At 39.9% G+C, this 25,564-nt stretch overlaps 1 long non-coding RNA gene across 2 annotated transcripts; it reads left to right on the top strand.

Moving 5' to 3' along the window:
* The first annotated feature begins 3,620 nt into the window (after positions 1–3,620).
* On the top strand, positions 3,621–25,206 carry LOC110367708. 2 transcript variants are annotated; one of them, XR_004928240.1, is made up of 3 exons: positions 3,621–3,674; positions 10,364–10,537; positions 25,164–25,206. It is a non-coding gene; the product is annotated as an uncharacterized LOC110367708 (long non-coding RNA). The 2 variants fall into 2 exon arrangements; XR_004928241.1 differs by lacking the exon at positions 3,621–3,674 and adding an exon at positions 9,436–9,475.
* The last annotated feature ends 358 nt before the right edge of the window (positions 25,207–25,564 follow it).

The raw sequence follows: 25,564 nt of genomic DNA, 5'->3' as shown, positions 1-25,564 counted from the left end.
AGCTCTGACAACGCCTCATTCTGTGTCATCTTTCTGGCCGTCTTTATCTTGGCTTGTTCGGGCTGCACTGGGCTTATCTTTTGTTTAGGCACTGGATGTACTTTGTTTTAGAACAAAGCTGATGGTGCATGGTTCACAGAATAGAAGATGTTTGAAATCAGTCGTTTTGCACCTGACCTATTTAGAGAGAAACCATCTCTGTTGAACAGATGTCTTCTTTCCCAAAAGATGTTAAAGTTGTCTATGAAGGTTACAGTTGTTTGTTTGCATGTTTTTTCCAGCCATTTGTTTAGCATCAGAATTCTGGAAAAAAATCTCGTCTCCACAGGTCACGGGCGTGAGAGGGCCGCTGAGAAGCACCTTGACATTTTTGCCATGAACTAAGTTTAACAGACGAATGTAATCCTCTTTCAATACGTCACCCAGAGCTTCAGCTTGTATTATGAGTTTTTCCAAGGTCGGGCGTTCTTTCAAGATCCTTGGAAGGTCTGTCTGAAGGATGTCTAATAAATCAGACACCAGGCCATAGTTCAAGTCGTTATAAATTAACATAACATAAGCGTGTTAGAAAATGGATGGATGAATCGATGGATGAACTGGGCTATTTCTTTTTCCTTGACATCAAGATCTCTGTCAACTCGCTCCAAAAAAATGCTATTTGGCTTTCTTTGTCTGGAAACAGATGCATACAGACATCTTATGAGCACAGCCATGATGAACTGGTTGAACTCGCACAGCTGACAATACAGCAATCTGATTGGCTGAGTAGCAAAACTCGAATCACGTGACCTCTTGGACCGGAGCGCAACTGTTTAGATTTTTTATCGGCTATAACTTATTAATGTGCAAGTGAAAACGTGGGAACATTGGTGTTTTAAGATCACTGCTATGTGTAGCAAATTATCCAAGTGCAAGGGAGTTGCCCCCTGATAGTTCATACGAAAGTTCTTAAGGAGACGTCCTACAGATTCTGGCCCACGGACTATTAGGCTTCTTTTGAACACATTGAGCTGGAACAAAAATAGCTTATGGGCAGGTTGTAAACATTTGGGAAGCTTTTCACAACATTTGTTAGGCATTTAGAAATAATTACTAACAATATATATATATAAATAGTTGTCAATGTCTGGAAGAAAGCTAAAACCATTTTAATAAAATGCCATCTCCTTGAACTCATTTTACTGGTCAATTTATTTTTGAGTTTATCTGAGTTGAAAGCTGCTACTCTGAGTAGTTCTACATCACTCTGTCATACTCAACGTTTCCGATTTCAGAACTGAAATGAGTCGAATCTGACATCAGTGAAATATAGTTATGATGAATAATATTGATTAATAGTTGTAATAACACAAGAAAAGAATAATGGTTAATCAAGTGTCACTATGAAATAGTATTGGTCAGTGTAAAGGGGTTGAGTTCTACTTATCAACTTAAAATATTCATGGCTGTGAAAGAGAAATGTTTGATTGAGCTTTACGCTGTAAGAGAAATTAAGTTTATATTAAGGTAGATGTATAAGTCATGTTGGGAAGCTATTGATCAAAGTTTGTTTTCTGGTTGATATATCATGATTGTTAAAGTGATCAGTTTGTGCGGAGCCTGTATGCACAAAGTTTTTTTTCTTTGCTTTAGTGCAGTTGTGTGCTAATGGCATGTTCTGATGTGTTTAATAGTTCTGTGCTTTTAACATGAGAGAGTTTGAGATTTGGGCTTGTTTTTTCTTTTAAGTTGGGCAGGTTTTATGCTGGTTTGGGCTGGAAACTAAAAGTCAGATACGGTAACCTGTAGTGCTGCGTCTTGACTCAGAAGTCAAGCATAAGCTACACCCTGATCAAATATGAGCGCTGGTGTCAGGCTGAACATTAACTGAAGTAAAAATTCATACTAGAAAAATTTCTGTAATTACAGCAGCTAGAGAGCACCAGGAGCAGAACAAAGCAGAATTCCCTTCTACCTGCAAGTACCTCAAGTCTCTTCAGTTTGGCAGTTTTAGTGCTTGGTTCAGCTCCTGGTGCTCCTAGCTGTCTAGCTAACCCTCCTAGCGTGAATGTTTACTCCAGTGTTGACTTCAATGCTGACGTTCCAAACAGAAATTAATGGAGCTGCTTCCAGCTCGCTTTCCTTTGCTTTTTTGTGACTTCTTGTAATTGTTTGGTAATCAGACCGAATATCCATCCCTACTGACACCTACGGTGAACACAGCCATAGTGTCTCTGAAGGCTATGAACGTCTGGCCCAGTGACCCACCCCTCTCCAGCTGTAATTGGCTAGCATGTGGTCTTCAGTCGTTGATTTGGTTGGTTGAATTGTATGATTGACAAATCAAACATGGTACCAATAGTACAATGGCCTCTCTGACGTATAAATTGCATTATGAATATAGGTTCTTCAGAGAACTCAAGAAAATCAAGCCTTGTGTGGAAACCTTTTTTCATATTGTTCGCTGACTGTCTAGCTTCACATAGTCACCAGTTGTGAGGACAACAAGATAATAATAATAATAATAATAATAATAATAATAATAATAATAATAATAATAATAATAATAATACATCAAAGTTATCAAGTGCTTTTTGGACACTCAAAGATGCTTTACAAAACAGTTTTTAAAATAACAGAAATATACGAAGTCATACCACAGAAAAGCAAGTTCACATAAGTGGAATTTGTAGTTCTGTAATGAGTCTGAGTTCCTGATGGTTTGGGGCAGCAGCAGAAGCGAAGTTTTGGTCCCTAAAAGCCGTTGATCTGATGATTACTCAGAATCCATTTAAAATTGAAATGCATTATATTAACAGCTACAATTCTTCAATATTGCCACAGTTTTTTAACTATATAATATAAACAACAAAATAAAAGGTTTTTAGCCCAACTCGTACCTGCAGTTAAAACAAAGGCTGAAACTAAAATGTTCACCACCTGCAGACACAGCTCCTTCTCTCTCTGGAAAGACGGCTCATGTTAATTTTAACTATCCATGAACCTCATCATCAATAAAATTCAGAAACCCAAAATCAGCAAGATCAAAATAGGGCAAAAAAATGTCAAGCCATTAATATTAAAGAAAAAATTCAGTTACATTAGATTTTATACTTTTTTAGGAGTTTATTAACATTATGATACGTTCTGAAAGCAGTCCAGCTTAGCGCAGGTTCTGCTACATGTTGCTGCCACTGAGAGACCTGATGTCACCTCCACCGTCATCATCAGCCATGGCAGCTGTTGACGGCCCTGCCACAACCATTTCTGTTATTTTTAAACATTTGGCAGCAAGTGCTTGAAAAGCAAGTTGCTTTTTTTATTCAGTTTCTCTGATCCTCCTCGCTCGGCATCCTAAATTACACCTAACGGTAATTTATTTATAATGAACCAGTTCACAACGACTTGTAAAATCAAACAGATCCATCAATCTTTCCAAGGAGAACATTGGTGACTGTAAATAAATTAACAATATTTCTGATGAATTGTTTAACAGCAGATTTTTCTCCCTGTCTCCTCAGACTGAGTGGCTGTAACCTCTCAGAGAGAAGCTGTGAAGCTCTGTCCTCAGTTCTCAGCTCCCAGTCCTCCAGTCTCAGAGAACTGGACCTGAGGAACAACAACCTGCAGGATTCAGGAGTGAAGCTTCTCTCTGCTGGACTGGAGAGTCCAAACTGCAGACTGGAAACTCTCAGGTACAAAGTTCACCATCCTGTTGAAACCAGATTTCTGTCCATTACCTGCTAAAAATATGATGGAAATGTTAATTCTTTGATTGATTTGTTATGTTTTGTCTGACCTTTATTGTCTATGAATAGAAACCAGGCGCAGATTCACCATATAGGAGTGATTCTGAAATGTTTTATTTTGTGAACACTTTGAAGAAAGAAATACATTCAGGAGCCCCATCCCAACAAAATGTGTTTTGTTGCTGTTATAGTTTTCAGTTTTAATGCATTCAATAATAATAATAATAATAATAATAATTGTCCTGCCTTTTGTTAAAAGACAGCATTCAATTCATGCTGTGAATAAATTACATAAATAACATACTAAATAAGTAAATAGTTTAAATTTAGACCAAGTAAATCAATGCTAAGAACAGTTAAAAAGGTTAAGGGTTTGATATTTAATCAGACTTACCTTCGTCAGATTTGTACTTGAATTACAGGACATAGTGAGTGCTCTTACCTTAAAACTATCTTTGATTTATTTTCTCCGGGAAAATCGATGTTCCATCAAGTAAGCTAGAAAAAACTGTTCATGTTGAAGTTAAATGTGTTCTACACGCTTCCTCCTTGGAAAACATTCGTCTTTGTGAGAATTACTTTGCTCAGAAAGAACTTGAATATGATTTGAAAGTATTTTGTGTAAAGAATAGAAAAACATGTGTCACCGATATATTTGCGTGAAGCTAAGGTAGCTGAGAGTGGAATGTTTTGGTAATATTCAGACATGGATATTGGTCAGTAATTAGTTTTTTATTCTGTATATTTCAGTTATTTCAGTTTCAGTTATATCGTGATTGTTAAAGTGATCTTGTGTGTTATTTGGTTGCCTGATTGAATATTTTGTGCAGAGCCTGTATGCACAAAGTTTTTTTTCTTTGCTTCAGCGCAGTAGTGTGCTAACAGCATGTTCTGATGTGTTTAATAGTTCTGTGCTTTTAACATGAGAGTTTGAGATTTCCAACATTGCAGGTGTTTTTAACAACTGTTTCGAACTGACTGACGCACCAAACTGTTTCTGTTCCCTCTAAACTGCGCACGTGTGCATTCGCGCCAGCATCTCGATTCAGCGCGCACAGCAAAGCTATGCTGCGCAGTAAATAAAATCCAAGTTTAACTTTAAACAATATATATTATATATATATAATTTTTTTTTTTTTACCATTTTCCAATTCTGGTGAGATTATATACCACGGTCCGGCTCTGTGAGCGCCAGGTGCTGATCGGAGCGCACCACTGATGGGTTGGGCAGACGCCTTTATGGTTGGGCAGGTTGCGCTGTGCGTCTTTGTTCTGAGCCTCGTTTCAGAAAATACGGCTGATCTACACTGGGTAGAAAGCTGCTACTCTGAGTAGTTCTACATCACTCTGTCATACTTAGCATTTCCGATTTCAGAACAGATGGTATCAGTCAGGTAACAAAACACAGCGTCCGATCAACCATTGAACGTGAACATGAGCATGAAAAAAGCCCAATCACTGTAACGCAAATAACGTGATTCACCATGGCAACGACAGGAAATAAGCTTGGAAATGCGCATGTCCTGCGAGTAGAATTAGAAATCTTTAAAGAAGGCATATGGACAATATTAAACCATAAGAAACAATGCTGTTGCTGCTAAAAACCGCAAGAGAGAATTGTTGAAAAACTCAATGCTTTCTCAGAGTGGCCATCGTTCTATTAGTACTATCTTTGATGTGTCAATCATACAATTCAACCAATCAAATCAACGACAGAAGTCAACATGCTAGTCGATTACAGCTGTAGAGGGGCTGGTCGCTAGGTCAGACATTCATATCTTTTAGAGACGTCATGCTCAGCTGTGGTCACTATCGGTGTCGGGTGTATGAGGCGTCATGAAGCGTTTCGACACGTTGCCCAACTGTATTGATACTGTGTCACTGAATACTGACACCTGCTGGACCTTAAAAATCCCTACAGGCAACCTAGTTGACAGAGTTAACTGACACTGATTTGATGACCAAGTATACACAATAATAGAATTTAAGTCATTATATGTTGCATTGTAATATTTTATATTTTCATTTGAATTTAAAATATATTAGATTTTTTTTAGATACAATCAATAAATAATGTGAACCTGTATCATAACGTAATAACCTCTAAGTAAACATGTTGTGAATGAGGATGCTTGTGGACTGGCTTTTTTATTTTTTTACAATTTTTTTGCTGCCATGTCCTTTCAATGCACCCCCCGCACACACACACACACACACACACACACACACACACACACACACACACACACACACACACACACACTCACTCCCCCTTTTGTGTTGAACAGTGAAGTGTGAGAAAACAGCTTTAATTCTCCATTACATAACTTTCATATCACGCATGCATTGACTTTTTCAACAATACACCCATCACCGACACCGATAGTGACCACAGCCGAGCACGACGTCTCTAAAAGATATGAATGTCTGACCTAGCGACCAGCCCCTCTACAGCTGTAATCGACTAACATGTTGACTTGTCGTTGATTTGATTGGTTGCATTTATGATTGACACATCAAAGATAGTACTAATAGAACGATGGCCACTCTGAGAAAAAAAAAAGAAGACAGACAGCTTCCAGTCCAGGGCGGGCACGGCCCCCCAATGCCCCTCCCCCCATGCTGCCGGGTCTGCATCTCAGCATCATAAATTACACCTAAAGCCGGGCGTACACTGTACGAGTTTTTCCCCTTTTCGGGCCGATTCTTCAGTCGTGCGAGCATTTTTTGAATCGGGCCGAATTTCAGCTTGATCGTAGAGGGGGGGAGGAGGGGGGACTGGCTTCTCACGACTACCTCCCGATCAGGAATCGGACGATCGTGAAAATCAAACATGTTTGAAATTCAGTCGGCTGTCGTGAGGTTTTCGTGAGCGCATCCTGCTGTTCAAGCAGAGCTACGAGGGGGCGCCCTCCCCTCCTCTCCGTCCCCGCCAGCGGAGGGAGGGAAGCGGGCGTCCCTGAAGCAACCTCCGGCCGGTGTTGGGGAGGGCGAGCCGTCCGGTCCGCGCAACGCGCTGGCCGCCTGTTTCGGCACTCCTCCGCGGTCCGCTGCCTGTTTCAGCTCTCCTCCGCGGTCCGCGCTGGCCGCCTGTTTTCGGCACTCCTCCGCTCGCGGGGGGTGCGGGCCGGGCGACCTGCCGTGCCGCGCGGCCGCCGGTGCGTCTCGTCCCTCCACTCTCCCCTCCGTTCCCCCGACGCCCGGTGCCTCCTGCGGGCCTCGCCAGAGCTGGGCTCGAACCCCTGCTCTGGGTCCCTGTCACCTGCCACCACAGCGAGCGGTCCCAGAGGGGACACGACGTACAGTGTGAGCAGTCCGGTCTCGTCCGAGCGTTGCGCTGCACAGATCGTGAGCGGTGAACTTTTTAAACCCCGCGGTTCCGTCGCACAGTTTGAGATGTATATAAGTACCACGACTGAAAAACTCGTACAGTGTACGCCCGGCTTAAAGGTAGTTTATTTATAATGAACCAGTTCACAATAAAAGGGAACATAAACCGTGTTAAATCAGAAAGATCCATCAATCTTTCCAAGGAGAACTTTGGTGACTGTAAAGAAATTAACAATATTTCTGATGAATTGTTTAATAGCAGATTTTTCTCCCTGTCTCCTCAGACTGAGTGGCTGTAACCTCTCAGAGAGAAGCTGTGAAGCTCTGTCCTCAGTTCTCAGCTCCCAGTCCTCCAGTCTCAGAGAACTGGACCTGAGTAACAACAACCTGCAGGATTCAGGAGTGAAGCTTCTCTCTGCTGGACTGGAGAGTCCAAACTGCAGACTGGAAACTCTCAGGTACAAAGTTCTCCATCCTGTTGAAACCAGATTTATGTCCATTACCTGCTAAAACATGATGGAAATGTTAGTTTATTGACATTATTCATCATTAAAAAAAAACTGCAAACTGTAAACTCTGAGGTACAAAGTTCTCCATCCTGTTGAGACCAGATTTCTGTCCATATTGACACTGTACAATATTTACAGTTTCTATCCTACAATGTGAAATATTTACACACATATTTAACAATCTATAGAGTAATATATCTTATGTCTACAATGTACATAACACTACTATACTGTATATATTTTTGATTATCTGACATTTTGACATTAGTGCACTGGTTGGAGCTGGCTTTAATCTCGTTGTACATGTGTGGAACATGATGTACAATGACAATAATGAACATTCTGATTCTGTTATATTATTCATCTACAGACAACAATATGTTACCTCAATGCAGAGAAGCTGAAAACAACCACCTGGCTCCTGCCAGTAATGGGACCCGCTGCTTATCCAGCCATTTAACAGTACCCATTAATTATTATTATTAATGTGTTTGGTTCTGCGCAAACAACACATTGTTTGCGCGGAACCAAACATGCTGGACTGCTTCCGGTTGATCGTAAAGCCGTATGTTTTTACAATATACGGCTTATACCCACTTATTTTTCAGTCATCATTGTGTACCAACTTCTGCAGCGATATTTGTGTGTTTTGTTTGAGCGCGCAGTGACACAGGTATTCAGCGTTTAAACATCACGTTCTCAAATGTGCTAACTCTTCTCAACCCACTATCCTCGCGCTCGGTTCCGTGTCTGCTTGCACTCTCAACCTGATCCTTCCACGCTCAGCACCAGCTGTGTGCTCGCTTGACTCTGGGCGCTCGTGACTTAAAAAACTGTCCACCACACCAGCCAATCAGACAGGTTTCTTTCCATCCAATCAGAGTATTTTTGAATTTAAAATATATTTGATTTTTTTAGATACAATCAATAAATAATGTGAACCTGTATCATAACGTAATAACCTCTAAGTAAACATGTTGTGAATGAGGATGCTTGTGGACTGGCTTTTTCAGTTCGAAACAGTTGTTAAAAACACCTGCAATGTTGGAAATCTCAAACTCTCATGTTAAAAGTACAGAACTATTAAACACATCAGAACATGCTGTTAGCACACTACTGCGCTGAAGCAAAGAAAAAAAACATACGTGATATGAAAGTTATGTAATGGAGAATTAAAGCTGTTTTCTCACACTTCACTGTTCAACACAAAAGGGGTAGTGTGTGTGTGTGTGTGTGTGTGGGGGGGGGGTGCATTGAAAGGACATGGCAGCAAAAAAATTGTAAAAAAATAAAAATAAAAAAGCCAGTCCACAAGCATCCTCATTCACAACATGTTTACTTAGAGGTTATTACGTTATGATACAGGTTCAAATTATTTATTGATTGTATCTAAAAAAAATCTAATATTGATTGGTTGAATTTATGATTGACACATCAAAGATAGTACTAATAGAACGATGGCCACTCTGAGAAAAAAAAAAAAAAAAAGAAGACAGACAGCTTCCAGTCCAGGGCGGGCACGCCCCACCCCCCTCCCCCCATGCTGCCGGGTCTGCATCTCAGCATCATAAATTACACCTAAAGGTAGTTTATTTATAATGAACCAGTTTGCATCAAAAGGAAACACAAAGACGTGTAAAACCAAACAGATCCACCAATCTTTCCAAGGAGGACATTGGTGACTGTAAAGAAATCAACAATATTTCTGATGAATTTTTCTCCCTGTCTCCTCAGACTGAGTGACTGTGACCTCTCAGAGAGAAGCTGTGAAGCTCTGTCCTCAGTTCTCAGCTCCCAGTCCTCCAGTCTCAGAGAACTGGACCTGAGTAACAACAACCTGCAGGATTCAGGAGTGAAGCTTCTCTCTGCTGGACTGAAGAGTCCAAACTGCAGACTGGAAACTCTCAGGTACAAAGTTCTCCATCCTGTTGAAACCTGATTTCTGATGATGTTGCTTTTACCACTTATTGTTTTTACCTGTACAGTGTCCTTAAGTGTTATGAAAGGTGCTTGAAATAAAATGTATTTTTATTATTATTGTTATTATTATTGTTATTATTATTATTATTATTATTATTATTATTATTATTATTATTATTATTATGGGTACTTGTTGATGGCATTAAAATTATTTCTAAGAGCATTAAAAGAGCAGTAAAAAGCATTAAATTAGAGTTACTTGTTCCTGCATAAACCCTGACTCAGGATATCCCAAACACACGCAGGCCAGAGCCCAGAGTAAAAGTGAAAATAGTGATGAGACAGCAAGAGAATGAGCTGCAGTAAGTGGGGAAAATTTGGGAAAAAGTTTAATAAAGAGTGGAAGAAAGAGAGCAAACTGAAAGACTGGATCTTACCTCAGATGGGAGATGTCTCAAAGACATTCTGCTGATTCTGCAAGTGTGAAATATGTGCTCACCATAAGCTGATCCATACCACTGCTTTATTCTTTATCACAGCTTCGATTCTTGACTCCATAAATGAGATTAAAGCGATTTAAACATCAGACGAATGGTTCTACTTGGACCACCAGTTTGTGTTTGGTATTTTAGGTCCAGTTTGAAGTGTGCTTAAAGCCAGAACCTTCTGCAGAGGTTGTCAGTTTGTACAGTTTCCATCCCAGTGGAGCTCTAGTTAGGATTAATCCGCTTAAATGTGTCAGATATTACTTTTTATTACCTGCAGAACAAAATACAGTTTGATTTCTAGTTTATATATATTAGAACCAGCTGAGCAGCAGCTTTTTGAGCACTACTTTCTCATGTTAACATCATGTGTTGAATTGTGTGTCTGCAGCTTGTCCGGCTGTCTGGTCTCAGAGGAAGGCTGTGCTTCTCTGGTCTCAGCTCTGAGTTCCAACCCCTCCCATCTGAAAGAGTTTGACCTGAGCTACAATCATCCAGGAGACTCAGGAGTTAAGCTGCTGTCGTCTGGACTCAAGGATCCACGCTGGAGACTGGAAACTCTCAGGTATGGAGGAATAAAGGTATAGAGGTACTTTATGACAATGATTGATCAGACTGATCAACCATTGCAGCCATCTGCAGCCACTGGTACGATCCAATTCCTATCTAACTCAAATCCTCTCTGTGTGCTTGGATGTGGAAACAAAGTAAATCTGTAAGCATGTGAGCTTGTTTCACATGGGAAAGTTATGCAGGTGCATAACATGTTAGAAGAGTCATGTTAGAAGAGATGTAAAAATTGTGTTTCTAGAAGCAGTGAGGATCTTTACAAGCTGATTTTTGGAAGCAGTCTATGTGGTATTTCCTGGCAGTGTGCGTCCTTTAGACTGCTGAGTTTTGTTTATTGTTCAATCAGAATAATTTGTTAAGTAGGTTTATCGTTCTGGATCTTTTCTATCAGCTCATTTGACAGCAGATATGGCTAACTAAGCTAACTTTTTCCCTTCCATTGGTGATTCTGATCAAGTTTAGTTGCCTTGTTTGATTGATCTCCACATTATCATTGATTTAAGCACAGGACTGGAAGAAGATAAAACAGTTTTCATTTGTTCCCAGATCTAGTTTGGGCTCCAAAAAAAGACCTGTTAGGTTTACTAGGCTGTATTTGGCTGTAATTATTAGTGTCATTTACTAATGTGAGAGGTTGTAATAACATAAGATTATAATTTGTGTTTTTATTAGTTTATTATATTTTGTAGGACCACACACATACAGAGACCTAAATCTGCTTATTAAAGAAAGCAGAAAGCATCACTTGGCCTGGTCATTGGATCTGGGGTCATCCAGGCATTTAACCAGAGCCAACCCTGCGATCACGACCATAGTGAGCCGGATGTTAATTTTAGAAATAATCATTACAAGTGGAGAAGAGGATCCAGATTCTGGCAGTGTAAAAATGAACTCAGAAACCTGATGTTAGAACAGACACTGAGGTGGAAATGATGGTGATGGTAAGAGGACTTCCAGCCTGCAGGATTCTGAGCTCCAAAGACAAATGTCAGAATAACATTAGAAAGATGTAAAAAGCTTCTCAGCACTAATTAGATGGGTTCCAGTGCTTTACAATCAGTAAAACTTTTAACATTCATTATTAAAAAGTCTACAAATAATTTTTAACATGCCATTCTAATAAAATATTTAGATATTTATTTTGAAAGCTACCAGCCTCATTTCCTTCCTACTTCTTGGTTGAATGAAAATCTCTTTAAATCTAGATCAGCCAGAGTTAAGAATCATTTTGGTCTTAACTTTATTCAGTTTTTATTTTATCACATTTGTGGAGCTAAATCTGGAGCTGCAGAGATTTGGTTCCCTTCTTTCCCTTTGACTCCAGACTAGATGATCCAGGTACGGAGCTGAAAGCAGCAGCTCAGGGTTCATGTGTGATTATGGAGAAATGTCACATCATTCATGGTGACTTTTCCTCCAAGATGGCAGGAGGTTGTTGTGATGAGAGGTGAAAACGTGTTAAATGTGTTAAAAAAGCACAGATGGTTAAAATGTGTGTAGCTGGGGCACTATGGCCCTGAAGCATGGTGCTGCACACCCTTCCTTGTGCCCATATATGGAAGAGGCTGCAATGGAGCACACCTGGCTATAATGAGCACCTACATTTAAGAGCAGGTAGCTCACTGAGGAGATCAGATGAGCAGGGGCGTTGACGGAAGGGGCAACGGAGCGCAGTGGTTTTGAGTTGTGTTGGAGTTGCAGTCGGAGCTGGGAGTTGTGAACGCAAAAGGTGGTCGGCGCTACGTGAAACCAGGAGACGCCGCAGAGCTACGGGCAGGGAGGAGGACAGCTCATCGGCGGTTGGCATAAGCTGGTTTGTGAATGGGTCAGAATGGCTACTCAGGAAGTAGAGGAAGATGGGGAAATGGATTATGGCGACTGGACTCCAGTGGCTAATAGGAGAGGAGGAATTGGGTGAATAGAGCAGAAGGAGGGTGGATGACGAGTCAAGGAAGTAAAAGGAGTTTGGAAGAGAGCAGTTCTGATGAAGCTAGTGGGTTTGTGCGAAAAAGGCTGGGAAAAAGGAAGTTAAAATCATCCTGAAATTTAGGAAAGAAGATGAGCATATCAGTTTAAGCCCTATAGCAGTATCCAGGGAGTTAAAAAAGAAGCTTGGAGATGTGGAAATGGCGAGGATTTTGAGAGATGGAAGCCTGTTTATAGTGTGCAAAACGGAGGAACAGAAAAACAAAGCGTGGGAAGTTGAAAGTGTGTGTAAGAAAATAATTAGTGAGAGAAAGATTGTGGGTGAAAGTAAAGTCACAAGGGGGGTGATAACAGGGATACCAGTGGAGGAAGACTTGGACAAACTTAAACGCAGTATAAATGGAGGTGAGGTGAGCAGAATTAAAAGACTTATGAGAACAGTAAATGATGAAAGAGTTGAGAGCTTGTCGCTTCTTCTGGAGTTTCAGGAGTCAGTGTTGCCAGAAAAAGTGAAAATAGGATGCATGATTTTTCCAGTTAGGCCATACATCCCCCCACCACTACGATGCTACAAATGCCAGAGATATGGACATATAGCAGTGGCTTGCAAAGGGAAACAGAGATGTCCTAAATGTGGAGATGAACATAGGGTGGAGGATTGTAAAGAAAATGTGCAGGATAAATGTTGCAATTGTGGTGGCCAACACAGGGTAACGTATGGAGGATGTGAAGTTAGGAAAAGGGCTGTAAAAAATACAACAGGTTAAAACAGTTAACAACATAAGTTATGCAGAAGCAGTGAAGACAGTACAAGGACAAAAAGGAAGAGTGGAAACTCACAATGTTATACAGGTGTCGAGAAAAGAACCAGGTCAAACAGAGAAAGCAAATCCAGGACTGTCAGTGGATAAGATTATTTTGTTTATGGCATACGTGATCAACTGTACGGATCAAGTTAAACATAAAACTGAGAAAATTAAAATAATAGTTAAGGGAGCTGAGAAGTTTTTGGGCATAAAATATATATCTTGGGAGCAAATTAAAACAAGACTTGAAGCAGATGGGAAAGCAGGAGGAGCAAGTGATAAGGCAAACTGATTATTTTACAATGGAATGCAAGAAGCTTAATAGCAAATGGGCAGGAGTTTAAAGGGTTTATTAGAGATTTAAAAAATAAACCAGATATCATATGTGTTCAAGAAACTTGGCTTAAATCAGAATTAGTTATTTGTTATTAAAGGGTACGATAGTATTCGTAGAGATAGGGGGGAGGGTAGTGGAGGAGGATGTATAATATTTATTAAACAAGGAATGCAATATAGAGTTATAGGAAAAGGGAAAGAGTTAGAATATTTAATAACTGAAGTATGGACTAAAGAAGGAAATATTAAAGTTGTTAACTTTTATAATCCATGTAAAAAATTGTCTTTAGAGTTGCTAGAGGAACTAGTGGTACAGTTAGTAGGGAAGGTGATTTGGTGTGGGGATTTTAATGCACATAGCTCATTATGGGGTAACAGTAATGATGCTAATGGGATGGTGATTGAGGAGGTGATGGATATGACAAATTTAGTGTGTTTAAATGATGGAAGAGGAACAAGATTAAATATCAGAATGGGTACAGAAACAGCACTAGATCTCACATTAGTTTCAGATTCATTAGCAGGCATTTGTACATGGGAAGTAGTCAGAGGAACAACAGTAGGAAGTGACCATTATCCAATCATAACAGTAGTAGGATTGAATGTAGAAGAATATGAAACAGTAGGATTGCAGAAATGGTCATTTAGTAGTGCTGACTGGGATAAATTTAGAAATATTAGCGAACAAGAAATTGAAAAATTGATAGAAATGAAGATGTTGAAAATTTAAATATTTTAATTTGTAAAGTTATTATACAGGCTGCAGAAAAGTCAATAAAAAAGAAGGAAGGAAAGCGTAAAAATAAGATTGTTCCATGGTGAACAAAGGAATGTGAAAAAGCGATAAAATCTCGAAATAAAGCTTTTAAATTGGTAAAAAGAAATCATTGTTTTGAGAATTTTATTAATTATAAAAAATCTTAAGCAAATGTAAGGAGAATTATAAAAAGTGCAAAGAAAGAATACTGGAGGAAGTTTTGTTGTTCAGTAGGAAGAGAGACAGAGATTGGTAAAGTTTGGGGTATGATAAAAAGAATGAATGGTATAAAACGAGAGTATGGATACCCAGTTTTAAAAGATGGACAAATAATAGCAGTGAGAGATGAGGAGAAGGCAGAGATGCTGGCTAAAACTTTTGTAAAAATTCACAGATAAGATAATATTAGTGAAGAAGGAAAAAGAGGGAGAGAAAAAACTGTAAGGGAGAATGAAGAGTTACAACAAGAAGAAAATTATAATGATTTATTAAACAAACCTTTTACAATGACAGAACTAAAACGCGCTATCCAGAAATCTAAGACGTCAGCACCAGGAAAGGATCAGATTTGTTATGTAATGATAAATCAACTCAATGAAAAATCAAAGGAAGTATTACTAGAATTATATAATAAAGTATGGGAGGATGCGAAACTGCCACAGAGCTGGAAGGAGGCTGTGGTGGTGCCAATACGCAAACCAGGAAAAGATTGTACTAATCCAGGAAATTATAGACCAATTGCTTTAACATCTAAATGGAGAAAATGATAAATGAAAGGCTAACATATTATATGGAAAAGAAAGGATATATAGCTAAATACCAAAGTGGTTTTAGGAAAGGGAGAAATACAATGGATCCAGCTGTATGTTTAGAACATGAAATTAGAAAAGCACAGGTTAACAAAGAAAGTGTGGTGGCTTTCTTCTTTGACATAGAGAAGGCGTATGATATGATGTGGAGAGAAGGATTGTTAATTAGACTGTGTCAATTAGGAATTAAAGGACGAATATTTAGATGGATTAAGGATTTTTTACAAGGGAGATTAATACAAGTTAGAATAGGGAAGAATTATTCGAGGAAATATAGGGTAGAGGACGGAACACCTCAAGGGAGTATAGTGAGTCCTTTATTATTTTCTATATTAATTAATGATGTGTTCAAGGAAATAGGGAATGGGATGGGGTTTTCTCTTTTTGCGGATGATGGGGCAATTTGGAAGAGGGGGAAAAATTTGAAATTTATTATTAAAAAGTTACAGGATGCAATAACAGAAATAGAACAGTGGTCATATAAATGGGGTTTCAAATTCTCAGTAGATAAGACAAATACAATGTTTTTTACAAAGAAAAGAATTAGTACAGAGATAAAACTAAAAATGTATAATCAAGAATTAGAAAGAGTAAAACACTTTAAGTTTTTGGGGTTATGGTTTGATGAGGGGATAACATGGAGTGTACATATACAGAAAATACAGGACAAATGTAGGAAGGTGTTAAATGTTATGAGATGTTGGTGGGAAGTGATTGGGGGGCTGATAGAAAAGCATTGAAGGCCATTTACTGCGGATTAATCAGGTCAGTATTGGATTATGGTTGTGTGGTGTATGGATCTGCATCGAGTTCATCTTTAAAAAAGTTAGACAACATCCAGTTTCAGGCTTTGAGATTATGTACAGGGGCATTTAAAACAACTGCAACAGCAGCACTCCAGGTGGAAATGGGAGAAATGCCATTAGAGCTGAGAAGAACTCAGTTGTCTTTAAATTATTGGGCTAATTTAAAAGGTCATAGTGATAATCATCCAGCACAAAGCACTTTAAAGTCTTGTTGGGAAATGGAGAAAAGGGAGAAAAATAGCTTTGGATGGACAGTTAAACAAAAAGCAACAGAGTTAGAATTAGTTGATTTAATTTTCAGTCCGACAGTACCAATGCCAGCAGTTCCACCTTGGATAGTACCTGAAGCAAAAGTAGATTTTAAATTATTAAAAAAGAAAAACAAAGATAGGGAGTTTATTTTGAATTCAGATACAATACAGAAATATATTAACAGTTATTATAGTTTCATCCAGATAAACACAGATGCATCAAAAAGTTTAGTTAATAAGATAGGAGTATCAGTTATTGTTCCAGAGTTTAAAATTACAATAGGAAAAAGGATCAGTCATAACATATCAGTATACACAGGAGAAATGGTAGCAATTCTGTTGGCAGTACAATGGGTAGAGGAAATAAGACCACTGAGAGTAATAATTTGTTCAGATTCATCTTCATCATTAATCAGTTTACAGAGAAGTCATTCAGATAGTAGACCAGATATTTTAATAGAAATCCAGCAAACATTGTTCAGAATTCAAATGATGGGAATTACAGTTATATTTTTGTGGGTACCAGCACATATGGGAATAAAAGGAAATGAAAAGGCAGATAAGGTTGCAAAGGAGACTACAATTAGAGAAAACATAGATATCTCAATTAAAGTTAGTAAGATGGAAGTAAAGAGCATTATTAAACAGAAGATGAAGGAAAGGTGGCAAAAGCAATGGGAGGAAGAGAGGAAAGGACGGTGGCTGTACATGATTCAGAGGAGAGTGGGAGAAATGAGTTGTGCAGGGAGGAGCAGAAGGGAAGAAACAATCATATCAAGACTTAGATTTGGGCACACAGGATGAAATGGAACATTATTCAAAATAGGGAAGCATAACACTGGAAGATGTGAGTATTGTGGGGAACAAGAAACAGTTGAGCATATTATGATATACTGTAAGAAATATGAAGAAGAAAGAAGGGAAATGGTTAAAAATTTAAAAAGGAAAAGAATAAAATTTGATTTAATAGAAATGCTTAGAAGTAATTCAAGAGATGAGTGTTATGGGATTATGTTTCATTATCTTAGACTAAGTAATTTAATTGATAGGATTTAATTTGTTTTTGTTTGTTTTTTTGTTTTTTTTGTTTTTGGGTGTTTGTTTTGTTTTGGTAGTTTGGTTTAATTTATTTTAGGTAGTATAAGTCATTCTGATCCACACTCCAAACCAGTTGGTGGCGGTAATGCACCGTAAGAGTGCGGATCTAATTTGATCTCTCTTTTGTGTGCAGGTTGACCTGCTATTGTTTCAGCCATTGTTTTAATTACTGTTTTAGAGTTTTATTTTTACTTTTTAGTAAAAGAAGGGTTTTTATTGTTTAGTTCCCTGGCCTGTTTTTAACCCACCTGAGGATCTATGCTGTCCCTGGGTCTTGTGCTGGTTTTATTTAGATTGAGGAGACTAGAGGAAGGGGAGTTTTTCTTTTGTTGTATTCACCAGGGCTTGTGGTGTGAGTGTGCTTTTGTTGGGGGCCACTTGGGTGTAATTAGTTGTATTTTGTCTTTTTCCATATTATTCCTCCCCCAGCAGTCTAGCTTTATTGGGTTTTAACTGATTCACAGCCATAAGGATTCCAGGGTCAGCATGGACCCCTATTTTTAAGGTGGAACTTTTTTTTTTAGACTGAAACTGACTTGCCCACAGGAACTTTAGAATTTTAATGAAATTGTATTTAACTTGCAACAGTGCCTCTGACCATTCTTACAAACTTATCTGTGATCTGGTAAAACGAGGTTATCGGCATATAACCAACGGTGCCTAAGGTCACATGTGTAAAAGACAAAATAAAACTGTAACTAGTTTTCTGAATAAGTGGAGATGTTTCAGTGACAGGAAGAAAGAAACAGGAGGAGGATGTTCAACACTTAGAAAAGATTATCTAACATACAGAGAAATAAGTACAGGAACTGATCTAGAATATGTAGTAATAGGGGGAAGAATAAATTAGGTTAATTAATCATAGTTAGCTATTATAATCCTTGTAAAAAGTTAGATCTAAATCAGTTAATGTAGATTAAAGGTGGAGATAATCAGTGATATGTGGTGACTTTAATGCACATGGAATATTATGGGGAGGAAACAGAACAGATTGAAATGGAGAAATAGTAGAAGAACACTTAGAGGATAATAATAATTTATTCTATTGAATGATGGAAGATGGACCAGAACAGATGTTCATCCAGAAAATGGATCAGTCCTTGATTTAACACTTGTGACCAGGAATATTTCAGCTGGTTGTGAAATTGGATTTATTAGACGACTCCACTGCAGGCAGAGATCATTTCCCAGGTGGCTGTAATATTCTCCTCACTAAGAACGGCTCACAGGGAAAATTAAAGGGCTGAAGGTCTTTAATGGTGCTGAATAGGAACTTTGAATATATTTATGAAAGAGAAGTTCACCAGTTAAAATTCACATGATGAAACACTTTAAACACACTTTAAACTTAATTTTATTCAGTTTTTCATTTTTTTTAACAACAAAAAGAGAAAAAGAACAACAACCAGATCATCAACCAGTCTTGGGTCAGAGCCGTGTTGTCACAAAGTCTCAGATCCTCCATCTAACAATTATCCAATTACTAATTACTACCTTTAGTTTTATTGCCGCTCAACTCTGTGAAACCGGTCATCAGCATCTGAACAGACTGCATGATCAGTTCATAGAGTATTTTGGAGAGGAGCCACTGGGAAACCAGTGGGTCAGAAACCCCTTCTCTTTCCTCCCCCCCCCCCCCCCCCCCCCCCCCCCCCCCCCCAGATTTGAGCTCAGCTCAAATCTGGACTTAAAACAGAGACTGGTGGAAATGCCGATTACGCAATTCTGGTTGAGTGTCGAGAGTGAGTTTCCCCACGACGCCAAAGCCATGAGTCCTGATGCCCTTCACCTCCACTTACCTGTGTGAATGTGGGTTTTCTACTCTCACCCTGATCAAAAACGAATACCGGTCAAGGCTACAAGTGCAGGATGACTTGCGGCTGTTTCTTTCTTCTTTAGAACCCAACATCGAACAGCTTTGCAGGTTTAAGTTGTGTATAATTAGCCTAAAAAGTAAATCAGAATATGGAATATGTTGACATCTGTTAAATTCAGATTTTTTTTAATTATTATTTCAGTTGACGTCTCCTGTTGACGTGAGTTCAGTTTGACATTGGCGTCTGTTTAGTTCAGTTTGTCTGCTGTTGAAAACAATCGTTTATGAATTTGCTCTAATGATACATTTTAAAAGTAGGCCCTCTGTTTGTGATGTTTCAGTAAAAGTAGCCTGTAAAATGGAAGTGTATTTTCCTACGCTGAGCCAGTCATTGAATGCATCGTGAGTTTGGGTGAGAGAGCGCAGCAGAAGTGCCAAGAGATCCGGTTCTGCGGCCAAAAACCAACATCTCCATGATAAACTGGCTTGTCTTTGGACTATAAACAGTAATGTGTGCCGTGGATTGTCCCCACGATGATCCACAGTAAGTAAGTATGCTTAAGTCCGAGGTAGAAGACACTGAAGTTTCTACTGGAAGCTTTTTGGACTGTGTTTAGCTGCTAGCTTAGCATTGCAACTAGCCGATGCTAATGGACTCTAGGCTAACTCAGCTGGACCTAGGAGCTTGTAGAGGATCGTTACCCAACCGGACAACAAGAGATTGGACCCAGCTAGAACTCTGAGCCACCCGGAAATGCTCAGAGGACCTTTGGAGACGAGGACCAAAAATTAAGAGTGAGAGTATGTTAATTTTTGGCGGTTTGGGGGCGGGTTAAAACAGAAAAAAACCCACAACTGTTCAGATAATACTGAATAAAATAAAGTAGTTTTATTTTATTGACCGTATTATTAATGTTACACATTAATCTATGGGTTTGTTTCAGTGTAGATCTATAACCTCATTGGTGAATCAGGCTGAGTTTCATCAAGCCTGTATGGTCTGACATTTTCCCCTCAGCAGGAACACTTAAAGCACTCAGGGGTTCACGCTGCATCTTTATGCTGATCCAGCTGCTGATGTTTCCCTCTTTTCAGCTCCATTAACTTCTATTCTGTTACAGTTTATAACCATCATCACCTTTCACAGCGACAGGTTTCTCATCTCAGTCTCTGCTCTGACCAGACAAATCTCCTCTATTGCTCTCCTCAGGGCGCTCTGGTGCGTAATTACCAAGCTGAAGGCTCAGTTTGAAGTTGTTCTCTGAGCGTTTTGTTTGTGGTCAGAGCGGACGGAATAATGACTTTCTGCTTCGCTTTTAGCCAACTAATAGTCTTTATTAGGGAATCCTACAGGAAATATAGCACTTATTATGCATGGCAACCCCAGAGTTGATGAGTAAAGGTGCAGCTTTTCAAGCTCTGCGTCTCTCTGGTTCTTAAGTGGCTGTAGAAAAAAACACTTTTTTTTTTTGGTAACGTCTGGTATCAGCATAATTTATACTAATGATATCGGTTTGAGGCAGTGAGGTGGGCAGATTTTACCCCCATTGGTGCTCTGCACGCGAGGGATAAACAGTGGGAAAAATGCATAAATAAATAGTGTAAAGGGCTCCTTTAGAGGGAAGAGGAGGAATAATGGGTCTGAGCTGAAGCCACTGATGTTACAAGTTCCTTAAAATGACCCTAAAAAGTCCACACCTAAATTACATTTAACGTAATTATGCTCAACTGAATTAAAGAGCAAGGCAGCATTCCATTGAAGCACCGCTGGTTCTGTGTCGTTAAAAACAAAATACCATGAAACACAGCTACTGACTCTCCTGTTGACTTTAATTGGGACATTTTGGTACGAGTGGAAGGACATTAAATGTAGTGATTCACGTTTTGAAGACTGGCCGCTGATAAAAGCACCTGGGTCTGAGGGAAGGGAGGAGAGAGGAGCAGTAAGAGCACTGAGGCACAGAAACACAGCGCATGTAGTTAAAATAATGCAAAATTGATAAAAACCAAACTGATAAAGCAGGTGGCCTAGTATTGGAGTCAGAGCCGTGACTGTGGGAGCTGAGTTTTTTCCACTGGGGAGGAGGACTAAACGGAGCAGAGCGTTTCTGTTAGGATTATTATTCGTCTGGCACAAGGGACCTTTTTAGTTTATTATTTGCTCTTTGAGAGAAACGACCACTGAGTTTGGTCTCCATATTCACAAGCAAGGAAACAGGTCTGCAACATAGGGTTAGCTTGGTGTTTGCTGGCTTTAGGTTTAATTAATCAGCATTTAAGCAAATATTATTGAACTGTGATTTCAGATTGACAACCTGAGTGTTTCTATTTTGGTTATGTATATAGAAAAGCCCGTGTTACTTGTCTTTATTTCATGTAAAGGTCCTAAAGTACATTTATTTTATTCACCTTTCCTAAATTAAACGGGAAAAATTAACACTTTATACCAGGGGTGTCCAAACTTTTCTAGTGAGGGCCAAATCCAGAAAACTAAACAAAGGGCCACACTAGGTGCCATATTGCCACAAATACTGTGTGTATTTCTAAGTCAGCTATAATGTGAAGAACATTGCAGTCAGTGGGAGCAGTGATGCTGTCCTTTGATTGAAGGATGGCTGACATGTCAGCAGAAAGTTTGGTGGTTGAGACACGAAGGACTTCACAGAGATGCTGTCAGTCATTCTGCTTCTCAGTCTGCTTTTGTTCTGATTTAACAGAGAAAATCTTTGTTCACATCTGGATGTTGAGCCCAACAGGCTCATCATTGTTTCTGCGAGGCGTCTCATCAGAGGAAACTTGGCATTATCCAAACTGAAAGAATTCAGGGAGGGAGAGAAGCTGATGTTGACTCTGCAGAGAATCATCACATTGCATTTCAATCAGTTCTGACTGCAGACTCTCTTCCACTTCTTCTGCATCCACCAGGAAGGAGGTGGAGAACAGCTGGATTTGTTTTTCAATGACAGAAAAGTCTTGGAGACGCTGGTTGAATTCTGTCAGCAGAGATGCAATCACAGACACATATTTCTCCTTTTTAGCAGAAAGGTCGGCCTTTGGAAAAGCAGACGTGATTTCAGACAGAGCAGGGAAGTGTGCAGCATTAAAGCCTCGTAGTTGTGTCTCAAAGAGGCGGAGCTTTACCCAGAAGGCTTTCAGGTGTGCATACAGGTGTGGCACCAGCTGTTCTTTGCCTTGTAGCTTCTTGTTCAGTGTATTCAGACGATGCGTAAGATCAACTAAAGATGCCAGGTCTGCCAGCCACAGAGGGTCACTTAGTTCATGAAGAGGTCGGCCCTTCTCTTTTAAAACCTGCTCCATTTCTGATCTCAGCCAATCAGAGCGCTGCAGCACAGAGCTGCGGCTGAGCCAGCGCACATCAGAGTGGTAGAGTACATCCCTGTATTCAGCATCCACATCAGACAGGAAAGCCTGAAATTGTTTATGTGGCTTCATCTAGTGGTGAAACTGAGAAGTGCAGCAGAGTTGAGCTCAAGCTTCTTGTGCGGCCATATTCAGTTATATTTTCAAAATTTGCTGTGGCCAATAAAAAGTGGACTAAGGGCCGCAGTTGGCCCGCGTGCCGTAGGTTGGACAGCCCTGCTTTCTACCTTGTGTCAAGTGGTGATTTAGTCTGTGCCTCATTATTCCAGTGTTCAGTGGAGCTAAAACCTGATACCGTGCAGAGATCCCAGATAATACTTTGAGGGAAATATTGAAGAGATTGATAAAACCCAGAGCCCACCCACTTCATTTGTGAGGATTAAAGGGCTACAACCAGAATACATCCAGCTTGGGTCATAACCAGAACACATGGCTTTGATCTGCTATGTGGGTTCTGCAGGTTCTCCAGCATAAACTGGGTTATTTGGGTCCATCTTTGCTGTAATTCCTGGAGTTCTGAAGAACCTCATCATCATTCTCCACTTAAACTCTCTCCATGTGTCTGAATTTGATGTGACATCAGGGAGGATCTGAGCTAAGAGCATCTAAAATGATCAGTGTTGGCAGTTTATCTTCACTTTTAAGTCCTTTAAATGTTTTAAACTGGCTTTTAGCAAATAGTTTATGAATGTAATGAAGTTTATATTCTGCCCATTTTTTTAAACTAATATCCAGGTTATTTGGAGCAAAGGACTTCATGTATCCAGTAGATGACAGGGAGAGATGGAGGTTGATGTTCCAACGTTTTCTGGATCTTGATCCATAGTTGAAGTGTTCTGCTTGTCCCTTCTGTTGTCTCCTTAAACTGAACCGGTCTAGAACCGGCAGGATGTGCAGGGGTACGGTACCTGAGCTCTGCTCAATATGAAGCCAGAGCGTATCTCCATCATTCATGATCCAAGTCATGATGGATTTCATTCATGTAGCAACAATTCATCTCTTTCTGAAAACCAATGAGACATAAAACGATGGAGGTTTTTACCATCCAGACCTTCAGAACCAGTTCAGCTCAATAAATCAGTTGTTTCTATGGAAGATAACCAGATTGGATCTAAAATGATGAAATTCTTCACTTCTAACCGATGTTCCAGCAGATCTCTAGAAAATGGAGCTGCAGCTCTCAGATATTTTAGTCATCATGTCTTCTATCAATGTATCCACTAATTAAAGCAGTAATCTCAAAGACATGTGCTACTCCAGAGGTTCCCAAGGTTTGTTCCTGGAAGCTCCTACTTGGACCTCCAATCCAGGCTCCGCCCCTTTAGAGAAGATCTTTCCATAGATGAAGCTAAGAGTCACCTTGATGCTGCAGACCTTTGTTCAGGGAGGAGATGTCAGGATGTTCGTGACAGTCTGTTCCAGGCTTTAGTTGTTCTCCTCATGAGGAGCTGAAGTCTCTGACAGGAACGTAGAGCTGAACAGGAGAAGAACTTGCAGCTTTCTTCTTGGCCTGTCTGCTTGCAGCAGCATGACAATCCAACATTTTAGTCTGACTTCATCTGGAAATATTTCTCTGAGCCTGAATCAGTTTGAAGGCAGGTGAGCTCCTCATCAGAGCTGAGATCTTCCATGTCCTCCATGCTGGAAATGTAGAAGTCCAGCAGCTCCTGATCTGTGATATCAGAGCGTGTCATCATCAGTAGAACGGGACTTCATTTCCCTCTCAAAGCAGGTTGGAAATCTGTGTGGAAAGATGCAAACAAAGACTCTCTGGACTGTTTTATCTGCTGGGGGCCTTGTTCCAGAGGCTCCTTGGACACTTTCACAAGCCATTACAGCAGCTGCTGGATTCAGGAAGCTGCATCTTCTTCTTGGTCTCATTGTAAATGTGTGCAGCGCCACCTGGTGGTGCTGATTGGTAGAGGAAGAGCTGAAAGGTTGGAGGTGTTTGTCAGAGGTCTGTGATGATGGAAGCCTCTCCCTGGTTTGTGAGTCTGAGCTCAGAGATCAGATCTTTGATTCTTGTTGAACTCTTTGTTGTATGTGATGCAGCTTCTCCTTTTTAATGTTTGTATTTCTGGATCTTCCAGTGTGGCCACAGCAGATTTCCACAGGGCTCTTTAGTCTTTCATTCCTCCATCTGTGTGTGGGAGTGTGGATGGAACAGGGATCCAGAGTTGGTGTCAGTCTTTAGATTGATTGTATTTTAATGCTGATTATTAAATCAGGTGGAGCTTCCAGAAATGTTGACTTAGTTTCCTGATGTCCTTTTAGGCTTCAGGCTGTTTCTTCAGGTTGTTACTGAGGGATTTCCTTTCTCCTCTCTGTTGGAGCTTTTCCTCTGTTTGGACAAATGAGTTGTGCTACAGCGCCACCAACTGTCCTCACTACATCCACTGCAGGTTGTAATGTTTTCATCATCATCATCATCATCAATCATCATCATTGTCATGGTCATCATCATCATCATCATCATCATCATGTCTGCTCTCAGCTCTTCTTTCTTTCTCTGTGGACGTGTCCAAATGTTGGTCTGGTCCTTTCTCAGTGGAGGACAATGTGTGTCTGAGAGACATGTAATGTCCATGTTTGCTGCTGAAAGAGACTGATGGTCTGACCCCCCTCCTCCTTTCAGGGTGGAGCCTGCTGGAGTCCGATGGTTGACACCAGGTCTGAGGAAGTGTAAGTGTGTTTTTCATTTGATTCATGACAACAAAGCAGCTCACATTCAACCATCTTCAAACTGTCCATCACTCATTCAGGAGTCATCATCAAAGTGTCAATAAATGATCAATAACTGCAGCTGGATTGTCTTTGTTCTCTCCATCAGATTCCTGTCAACTCACAATCGACACAAACACAGTGAGCAGAAACCTCAAACTGTCTGAAGACAACAGGAAAATTATATATGTGAAGGAGCTTCAGTCATATCCTGATCATCCCGAGAGATTTGATGAACCTCAGCTGCTGTGTAGAACTGGTCTGACTGGTCGCTGTTACTGGGAGGTCGAGTGGAGAGGAGAAGTTGAGATATCA

The sequence above is a fragment of the Fundulus heteroclitus genome, unplaced genomic scaffold (genome assembly GCF_011125445.2).
Source record: "Fundulus heteroclitus isolate FHET01 unplaced genomic scaffold, MU-UCD_Fhet_4.1 scaffold_111, whole genome shotgun sequence".
Classification (NCBI taxonomy): Eukaryota; Metazoa; Chordata; class Actinopteri; order Cyprinodontiformes; family Fundulidae; genus Fundulus; species Fundulus heteroclitus.
The sequence above is the reverse complement of the archived record's forward strand: the minus strand, read 5'-3'. Positions and strand labels throughout refer to the sequence as shown.